A 9,559-nucleotide genomic window follows, 5' to 3' on the forward strand; every position below is an offset into this window, starting at 1 on the left:
AACAGTAATATATTGGCTGCTTGTGAAGAGGCTGACTTCAGACAAGAGAGAGTAAGAGAGCTGTCAGCTAAGGGAAAGGAGGCCTGATTACACCTACATACCCACACCTGCGCCTCGCTCAGCCTGATACACACATGTAATACGGATGGGTGCATGGTAAGCATGTACACATTATGTAGGATGTTACCATGCATTTGAGCTTACTTCTATGCGTACACATACACACACACACTCTCATTTAAAAAAGTCTTGTTTTAATTTTTAAAATAACAGAATGTTATATTGTTTGAAAATAACAGAATACTGTACAACACACACACACACACACAGTCTTCCTCTGGCCTTCTTGAAGAGATACATTAAGATCTCCCACGCTTGCTTGCACACACAATAGTGCAGAGGGGCAATGGGAGTTTTTCCCAGATGATGAAGATAATATCTGAAAAGTTTTTATTGTGTATCCACCACAGGCAGCAGTAACTCCATTTACTTGTCAAGATCTATACCGAATATCCTGTCCCCATACCAGGTTGGTGTTGCCAAAGAAGATTTACCCCCAAACCAATTTCAGACATCTTGAGAAAACAAGATAAAGTTAATGTTTTCACAATTACATCGGCCACTGTTGGTTCCTAGGTTGCAGTATATTTTACTATGTTTAAATGTAACACTAATGCAGACCTGCTGAATCTTTGGCATGGCTGGCCAACTCTATCTGACAGCAGTCCAGGATGTTCAGCCCAGTGTCATGGCAATTTGTGAAATGGTGACGTTATTAAATCTGTTGATATGTGTACAGGGACACGATTTCTCTTGTTTTGTTTTTTGTGCTAGTGAGTACATTTTTTAAAGGGAAGCACCTTTCATGATAACAGCAAGACTACGGCAGTATCGAAAAGCCAAACATTTGCATAGGAATGATTGGTTGGGGTGGGGGATGGTTAAACTACACAGGACCTTCTCCCCGGAGACCAGGGATCGCGTCCTGCGTGTGGCGGTTCCTTTCCGTGTTCTTCTTCTCCTAACCACAACCGTCCTGTCGTTGTAGGGCATCCCACGTGTGGCGGTCTGTCCCGTTGTCCCTGGCGTGTGGCGTTGCATTTCCCCGTTGTGACGTCCCCCAGAGACAGCGGATCGTTTTCCTGCGGCCGTTGTTGCCCCACAGAGCAGGCTACTGCAGCCCAGTGTCCTGGCACATGGTGAAAGCCGTGACCACCATGAAATAAACAAGAAAATCCTGTCCCTGTTGAGGAATCAATAGATCAAAATAACGTGACCTTTTTCTGAGCTGCCTTGAGACCGGGTTGGGATGATACAGCAATGGGTTTGGGGATTTCAAAGATGCAGCAATATCACAATGTGTGTCATTCAGCTATCAGAGAGATCAAGCAGTATGGAGAGTGACAGCCACAGGTAGCGACAGAAAGATTAGATTATTGTGGCTCTTGTGATAAAAATTAAGATGCTAGTGATGAAATCCAAAACCACATCGGTGATTGCTATAACACAGTATTGCAGCAAATCCATCATGATTGTAAAGTGCAGTTAATAATAATTGTTCAGCACTGCAATACCATATTTGTATTTATTTTTAAGGTGACTATATGTAACTTTTAAATATTTCTGAAACTTTGTAATGTTACATCTGATGATCGTAAATGACCTGTAACCGCAAACAAGACTAACTGTGAAATGAATGCTGTTTTGACATAGTTTTTATTAATGCTCTTGCACAAGTCAAAAAAATGTTTAACTACAGGTAGACGGCGCTACAGTTACACATTCTGACGGGTTACAGATTTTGTCGTAACACCAGGAAAGCCAGTGTTAGTGAGTATGTATGTAAATGGTAGCAGAATATTTATTTATTTAGGCCTCATCGTATTTTATTTTAGATGTTATCTGCTGTAGGTATATCTAATACTGGGCCACGACCATTACAGAAAAGAATGGAATAGAAGCTGAAGACGACATGCAAAACATAGTCAGACTCGGTCGGCCATTCAAGAGATTTAAGATGAATTGATGGAGACGGAATTGTAAATTATTCAAAAACGTGTCTGAATTGGCTCTCAGGTATGTAATATGTCAATTTCATTCATAAAATAACTTTGATTGCGTGATGTGGTTGTACGTCAGTAGCCAACATTATAAGACTTCGCCCTTCCATTTAGCGCGGATGTTTTATTTCTTTTACTCCATGTTTGGTTTAGCTTACTATTTTCTTTTTGTTTGTTTGTCTGTGACGTCCCTTGTGTAAAGTATTCTCGTGTTTCATGAAATGTTGTGTAAATTTATTAACATGGCTCGTGACCCAGTGACAGTGAGACCCGGTTTGACTCACAAGGCATCCAAGGTCGGCTAAGTTACCGTGTGCAACACTTGAAATGCTACGATGAATCTGTAACGTATCCTCCAATTGCAAATGAATGATTTTCTGTTGAACCAAAACATTCATCGCAACTGTATGACCTTTCTGTAACGCTAACTGAATTTAAATGTCTTACTTCACTGCTGCCACTCATTTGCCGTTTTATTTCTCTTCTTCTTTAGTGCACCATGACTGAACAGTACATTTTTTTATTGTAGGGATGGCAATAGATTGCCATGAAACATTCATGGTCCACAGAGGAGGATGACTGACATTGGTGATTCCCTGACTTGTGCTCTAAAGCAAGACTGCCCAATAAAGGGCCGCAGGCCAACCTTGGACCATGCTCCTTTTGATTTGGCCCACCATGGCATTTGACATGTTTGTTCCCCCCTTTTTTTTAAATCCTAACCGTAATGACAGCCAACGTACATTTTGTGCAGCTTAAAAGGACTTCATCTGGATTTTAGGGCAAAGTAAAGCCCAGTGCTTGTAAACTTCCCTGTTAAATTATGTAGGTAAGTTCTGTCTAGGAAGAATTAAAAAACAATGGCATTCTTTCTCTCTCTCTTTCTCCCTAACATGCTGTGAGCCGTGCTTCCTGTACATCACTGGCCTTGAGTCAGCCAGTCAAGATGGAACTATCTAGGCAGTGACACATTGCTGTAAGAGAATTAAGTAAATCAGCTGGAGCCCTAATGTTGAAAGACTTTTAAAAAGCAAAGACAGGAATCATGTCTCCCATTGATGTTTCAAGTGATGAATGACTGCAAAAGGTCTGGAATATGGGTGATACAGTATGTGCAGATTAAAGAGCAGTGGTATTTGATAATTTATATAAATTATACTATTTTCTCATTACATTAACATTTAATTTTGGCCCATGGCCTTCCGTCCAGATACATTTTTGCACCATATGAAAGAATTTGGGCACACGCTATGAGGAGCAATGAGGTTTGGATAAGCGGACGGAGATGGATGGATGGATGGATGGATGGCTATAAATCGCACATTAAAATAAAAAAAAGGAAGACTTTTCTCATGCAATCAATATATTTTCTCCAATGTCAATGTGATAATTCTGTTTATAACATTACACAAAAAAACAACATCTGGGGAAACATCAGTTGAACTGCTTTGATGACAGGTAGAAATACTTTGTTATCAAGGTAACAGACAGTATACACATTTATTTCCAAATGTGGATTGTGAATATACGTGTCAGCCTGTGTCAGGTGTGAAAGGGTTGAATGCAAGAAACCGTCAATGAATATTTAAATTTTGGTTTTGTGTTTTCGCTTCGTCCTCGGTGGGATGAGGCCTTGACCCTCAGGTCTTTATTACATTTATGTTAGACCAGCACTAAATCAAACTCAAATACTACATTTGTACTATTATATGTTGGACATGTCACACAACACAATGTGGTCTGAGAATAATAAGAAAGAAAACGGCGGACATGTTTTTCATTGTAAACATCATTTAATTTAAAGGGAGCCAAGTCGCAATCTGAACCCTCCTAGAATGTACATGATGTTCTAAGCCAATTTACACATGATCATGAATACATTTTCAAGGATTAAAAAAGGCCTCTAGATCACCTGATTTAAAGAAAAAAAACATTTTGAATAATAGAACTTACGTCATAGATGTCAGTAAAGCAGCAGAAAGTAAGAACTACTTTCAACACAGTTCATTTTTCAGAAATCAAGGTTTCAGAATCCTCTCTGGGTGTGTGTAATTGAGCAGGACAAGAGGAACCAAGTTTGGCAGACATCAAGTATCTCTGCAACCCAGAAATGAGACAATGAAATGCACACCCCTACGTGTCAACATGATTGGAGAAAAGTTTTCTATTTTGAGTCAGAATGTAGTAAATTTGTAGTAAAGAATGTTATTTTGGTTGAGATTTGAAACTTAGGGGTCATCAGCAGCACACAATTCACTTTCAATGTTCTTAACTGAACAAAGCAGGATATTGTTCAGGGATAAATGTAATAGAAAACACAGATAGAAAAGTCAATAGTACGTAACTTGAAGATGGCAATACACCTATTATTAGCTCACACACTGGCAGACACACAAAATGAGTTGCCAGTTGGATGTGGCAAATAAAAATAATGCTGTTTTGGGAGGAGGTGTCACTTTGTGTTCGTGCAAAGAATAGTCCACAAAGAACAGACGTAATGCATAAATGGATAAATGCACAGTGCCTTCTCATGTGATGAGCAGAATGGAACAGTATTTCATGTTGAAAACTTAAACCTGCCTAGGGATTTGTCATTTGGGGGAGGCCATTAAACATTCTCCCGCTGCACATTACCCCACTGGGAATAAGTTAAATATGGCCCCGTTCTTGTGCTTGCACTAGATTTATTGGTCAATAAGAAGATTTTTTATCACTTACTAGCTTACTCGGTGTGCATCGTTTGTGTGCTTCCATTGCAGTTGCATGCACGCCAGTATTTAGGAGGGAGAGAATTGTTCTATCAGCGGGGTGCTTGAAGCCTGTCTTCATCTCCAACAGTTTCTTATTTGCATAAAGACACCTTCTCACACACACTCTCACACACACACACACACACACAAACCCCAATAATATCCTCATGGGTAGTGGTGAAACCCCTTTAAAGAGACTTCTACACTTTGAATGCACACTAAAGAAATGAACACAAAAATTCAGTAATTATCTGCTATGTGTAACACAGTGCATACACATACTGTGAGCAAACCTATGCTAAACACACACACACACACAAACACATTTTCCCTCGCCCAGCTAACATCTCTGCTGGTGTTCACAATTCCCGTTGAGTTCATGCTTCCAGAACCCAATTATGTCTCACAAGCAAATTAGCCGCCATTAGCGGGGCACCAGCATGCATCACCAGGGGAGGAGATGCCTTTAGTTCCTCTTACGGCCTGCGTTCCCGCTCACCAAAATACTGATAAGCTTATAATTCACTAATCACTAATGCCAAGGGAATTGCAGCGACTCGCCACTCTTGTCAGAGTGGTCAAGTGTTTAAATATTAGATGACTTACTCCAGTGATTGCATTGTTCTTCTTTCAATCTTGTTTGGTATACTTCTGAGGTGTATTTCAGGTTTTTACTGGCTAAGCACACTACATTGTGTGTGGCTTTATTAATGCTCAAAGAAAAACATTTTAATATATTGTATAACATGTATGTTTCATATTTGCGATGCAAATGATGATGAATGAACGGATGGACCCCCCAGCCAAGAATTTACGAACGTTTGAGACGGTACTTTTAAAGAGTTTTTGATCCAACTTCCTGATCATTTTGGGGGCTGTAGTATATTGTGTCTCACATTATACAGAGAGGTAATTCTGTTATTTAGCCTACCCTTATTGATATGAATGGGGTGACCAAATCTATTCCGTGCTTCCAATGCATCATATTATGTTAAAGGGGTGGCCCAAGGTCTTCTTAGTATAAATAATCATTCTTACATTTTAAGGTAGTAGCATCTCTAAACTTCAGAAGAGACTTTAGAATTAACTTTTCCAGTTAGCATTAATCCCGTGTTTTAACAGTAGATTCAAATTAGAAGTTGGTTCAGTCCTTTGCTCGAATGCTCTGCTACTGATTGATTTTAATCATCAACCTCAGGGTGTCTTGATGCACACCAAACCAATCTATGAATCATCTTTTTCATCTCTATTGCTGTACAGAACCAACTGTAAAATAAAATAACTTCCTTACACAACTATATACATAAATGGGAGAAGTTGTTATGGCTTTTCTGTGTGTGTGTGTCTTTTAAGTTTAAGTACTGTATTTCCAAACCACGTTTTTCTTTACACGTGCAGCTTGTTGTTTATTCCAAGTCAAGCCACTTCTATTTCAGGCTCAAAAAGACTTTCTCCTACAATTAAAGACACTGCAAATGAGCTAATGATGCCGCATCAGGTGCTGTATTCTAATGTGATTTTTACAGTTTTTAGTCCAGTATTTTTCTGTGACTATTCTCCTTTCCAGCACTACTACATACAAAATCACTGATGGAAGAAAAACTAAAGATTCTCTCAACATACAGTATATTTCCCCTTATATCACCCAAGTAGACACCACATAATTATTTTACTTATAGCTTTGTGAATAATTTGGCTTAAAATAAGCTGTTAAGTTAGTTTTCTAGAGAGCCAGGGCTGTGATCATGGCAAAAAAAGTAATATTGGATTCAATGGATACCAATGTTTTTACTGCAGAAACAAGCCTAATACCCGGGCAGCGGCTACCTCGCTGAAACGGTTGCGTCTCGCACGTGCGTTGTCTCCACAGACAGCGCTGCTGCTACTGCCAGCCCTAACTTTCCACCTTGCGTTTGTCCTGCAAACATTCCACTAAAAAAGACAACTGTTAGAAAATGAAGAGATTCTGTCCACAGGAAGGGCTTTTCATTTTAAACAGATCAGAATCAGAAAAAACATGTTTTTCCAAGTAACACAGGAAGAATGTCTTTGCTGCTTGTGGACGAGCCCCCAACATGTTACGTTTGGCTCAACGACCACAAGGAAAACAAGGAGATGCACAGCCAACAATAACAAACTGACATTTATTAAATAATAGTACAGACAAAAAGACGACGTGGTGTGGTTGTCAAGCTCAGTGATGTATGAGGGTGTATGGGTGCAGTGCACAATGTGTGGTGCATGTTGTCAGTAGATCACAAAGGAAGTAACTAAACAGAATAAAATCCCGATGGTGCTGGGTGAAGGGACTGCTGCACACTGGACCGGGGCAGACGGGCTTATGTAGACCAGGAGGGTTGGCCAGGTGCTCCCAGTCACAGACCTGCACGTGCACAAGACAAAAACAGGCTCTGGGCCATTACAAATACATAATCATTAGCATATTAAAAGGAACTAAACATTAAATTCAAAACCAAATATGTACAAGAAGTGTTGTTTTTGGCGGCCTGTTTTAATGTTAGTTTTAGTCCAGTTGTTGTGTCAAGCTGTCATTTTAGTTTTTATTAGTTTTAGTCTCTTTCATACTCTTTTTTTGTCCAGTCAAGTTTCAGTCGACTAAAAGTCAAAAGTGATTTATGGGTCTGATAACATTTTATTAAATCGGAATGGGACCACAGTGTTTTCTGCTACTTCCTGAAGTTCATCTAAAACAACCTTATTGCCCCGATTGGGGCTGAGGAAGTAATGTCACCTGAGTCTGCCCCTGAATCAAGACACAGGAAACAGAAATACTCCAAATAGAGATGAAATTACGTCATAGTGTCTCGTTTTGGTCAACAAAAATGAAGAGACATTTTAGCACGGTTTCTCATACTGTTTCACATACATACATTCAGTAATAAACTGTCTTTGTCTTGTGCATGCCCAACACAACATGAGCAAAGGCATTTGAGAAATGGCACTACACTACGCACTAATTGAAAGAAACACATTAATAGGTAGCTTTGCCGAAATATAGATGAAATTAGAAAAAGAAAGATGTTATAAAAGTCCTACACTGATTGAGGGAATTTAATAGGTAGAAAACTGTTGGTCTTGTGTTGGAAAAACAACAGCTGTTGATTTTTTAATCAACCAGAAATTTGAATCATACAGTTACAATTTAAAACTTTAAGCATCACATGCAACTTCCCCTTGCTGTCTATTATAATATTTCTTCTATATCATTTATTTTGCACACAGTGTAACATGTTTTTGAATTCCTTGATCTACCCCTTTTTCCTTGCCTTCTAGTCGACATGTAGCACATTACATTGTTTATTAATGTGAAAGTGAGCTATATATAAACCTTGACATATAGTAATTCTGTATTTTATTACCCTCATTTTTGCCTCACAGAGGACAAACTCTGCATAGCCCAAAATACACTCCATCCTGTGCCAATGTACATACTGAGCATTTCTTTGAAACATCTGTCAGCATAAGCGGACAGCAGGGGCACTCCTTTCATCATTTCATTCAAGTGTCACGCTGGATGGCACTCGCTGCAACATGAAAATGGAACAAAAATGTAATTATCCTTAAATTTGTTTTTGCATATTAATTATGCTTCAAAGTGGGAGCAGGAAAGGATAGTGTTCTGGTGGATTTAAATAGATTCCAGGGCTACCAAGGGAATGGATTAGAGTGTTGAGTGAGGGTGTTTGCACAAAAAGGAAAGTGGTGGTGTTAACAAAACTATGAATATGTTGTTAAATAAAGAGAATGACTCCAGGTCATAGAGGCCTCAAGTGACTGACAGCTTTCTGTTTGAAACCTAGGTTTCATGACCGCTTGACCATTAGGATGGGGTGGCACTGCTGACAATGACATGTTGCCTGCTTATTTCGGGTTATAATGGGCGCAATTTACAGTAAAGTGTGCAAGCGTGTATGCGTGGTATGGAATCAGATTTAAAGCAGGAGATGTGATCAAGAAAGAACAAGCTAGATCACTAGTTTCAACATCTGTTATTGATGTGCATTTGCGCTAAGAAAGGAACCTTTTCCAGGTCCCGGTCGGTGGAAGAGTTATTGTGCTGGGTAGTTTCCATCACTACCATACCATGTGAATTTACAGCAGGGTGTGACTGAAAAAGTACAAACTTTTCAAACTTTGAGAGTAAAGTTGGGAGAAAGGCTCAAACCAGGCTGTTTCTATCAGGCGATTTATTTATTTTGCTCCCCATGACAAGCTTGTAGCATTAATTCTTGGAAAGACAGCACAAGAGAGAAATATAGATATAACAGACTGTCCTTGTCAGAAAAAGCAACACACGTTGTTCAAATGCTTAAAACCACCTGTCTAGATTTCTCCGACAAGTGACCTCTTGTGGCTGTGTATGAAACGGCCGCCCCCTCTTAGTCGCAGGGTGAAAGCATGGACTGAAGAACAATGGACGGATTAGTTACCTCAGTAAACATTTTCATAGGGAGTTTAGCGTTTAGCTTAGCGCAGTGCAGCAACATTGAAACCATAAACAACACTTGGCTTGGCATGTCATGCTCCCAGCTCCACCCTCTCATCAAAAACTGTTGCGTCCAGTGCGGTCCCAGGTGCGGTCCCGAAAAAACCTCACATCTTAAGCTTGTATTAAGGTCATCTAAGAGCCAGATCTGTCAACGCGCTTGGTTAACCTTCCTCTGGTGTTAGCTTTCTGCTGTCATCTGAAGTGTTAGCGGGTCATTTTGGACCCGTGTATTAAATTAG

At 39.6% G+C, this 9,559-nt stretch overlaps 1 long non-coding RNA gene across 1 annotated transcript in view; it reads right to left on the reverse strand.

The window, feature by feature from the left end:
• Positions 1–927: 927 nt before the first annotated feature.
• Positions 928–9,559, reverse strand: part of LOC117952525 — a 20,180-nt gene continuing 11,548 nt past the window's right edge. Inside the window, exons 2-3 of the long non-coding RNA XR_004658437.1 lie at positions 5,203–5,212; positions 928–1,036 (exon numbers count right to left, since the gene is read on the reverse strand). This is a non-coding gene — a long non-coding RNA (uncharacterized LOC117952525). The remainder of the gene's footprint in view (positions 1,037–5,202; positions 5,213–9,559) is intronic.

This window comes from Etheostoma cragini, chromosome 11 (genome assembly GCF_013103735.1).
Source record: "Etheostoma cragini isolate CJK2018 chromosome 11, CSU_Ecrag_1.0, whole genome shotgun sequence".
Classification (NCBI taxonomy): Eukaryota; Metazoa; Chordata; class Actinopteri; order Perciformes; family Percidae; genus Etheostoma; species Etheostoma cragini.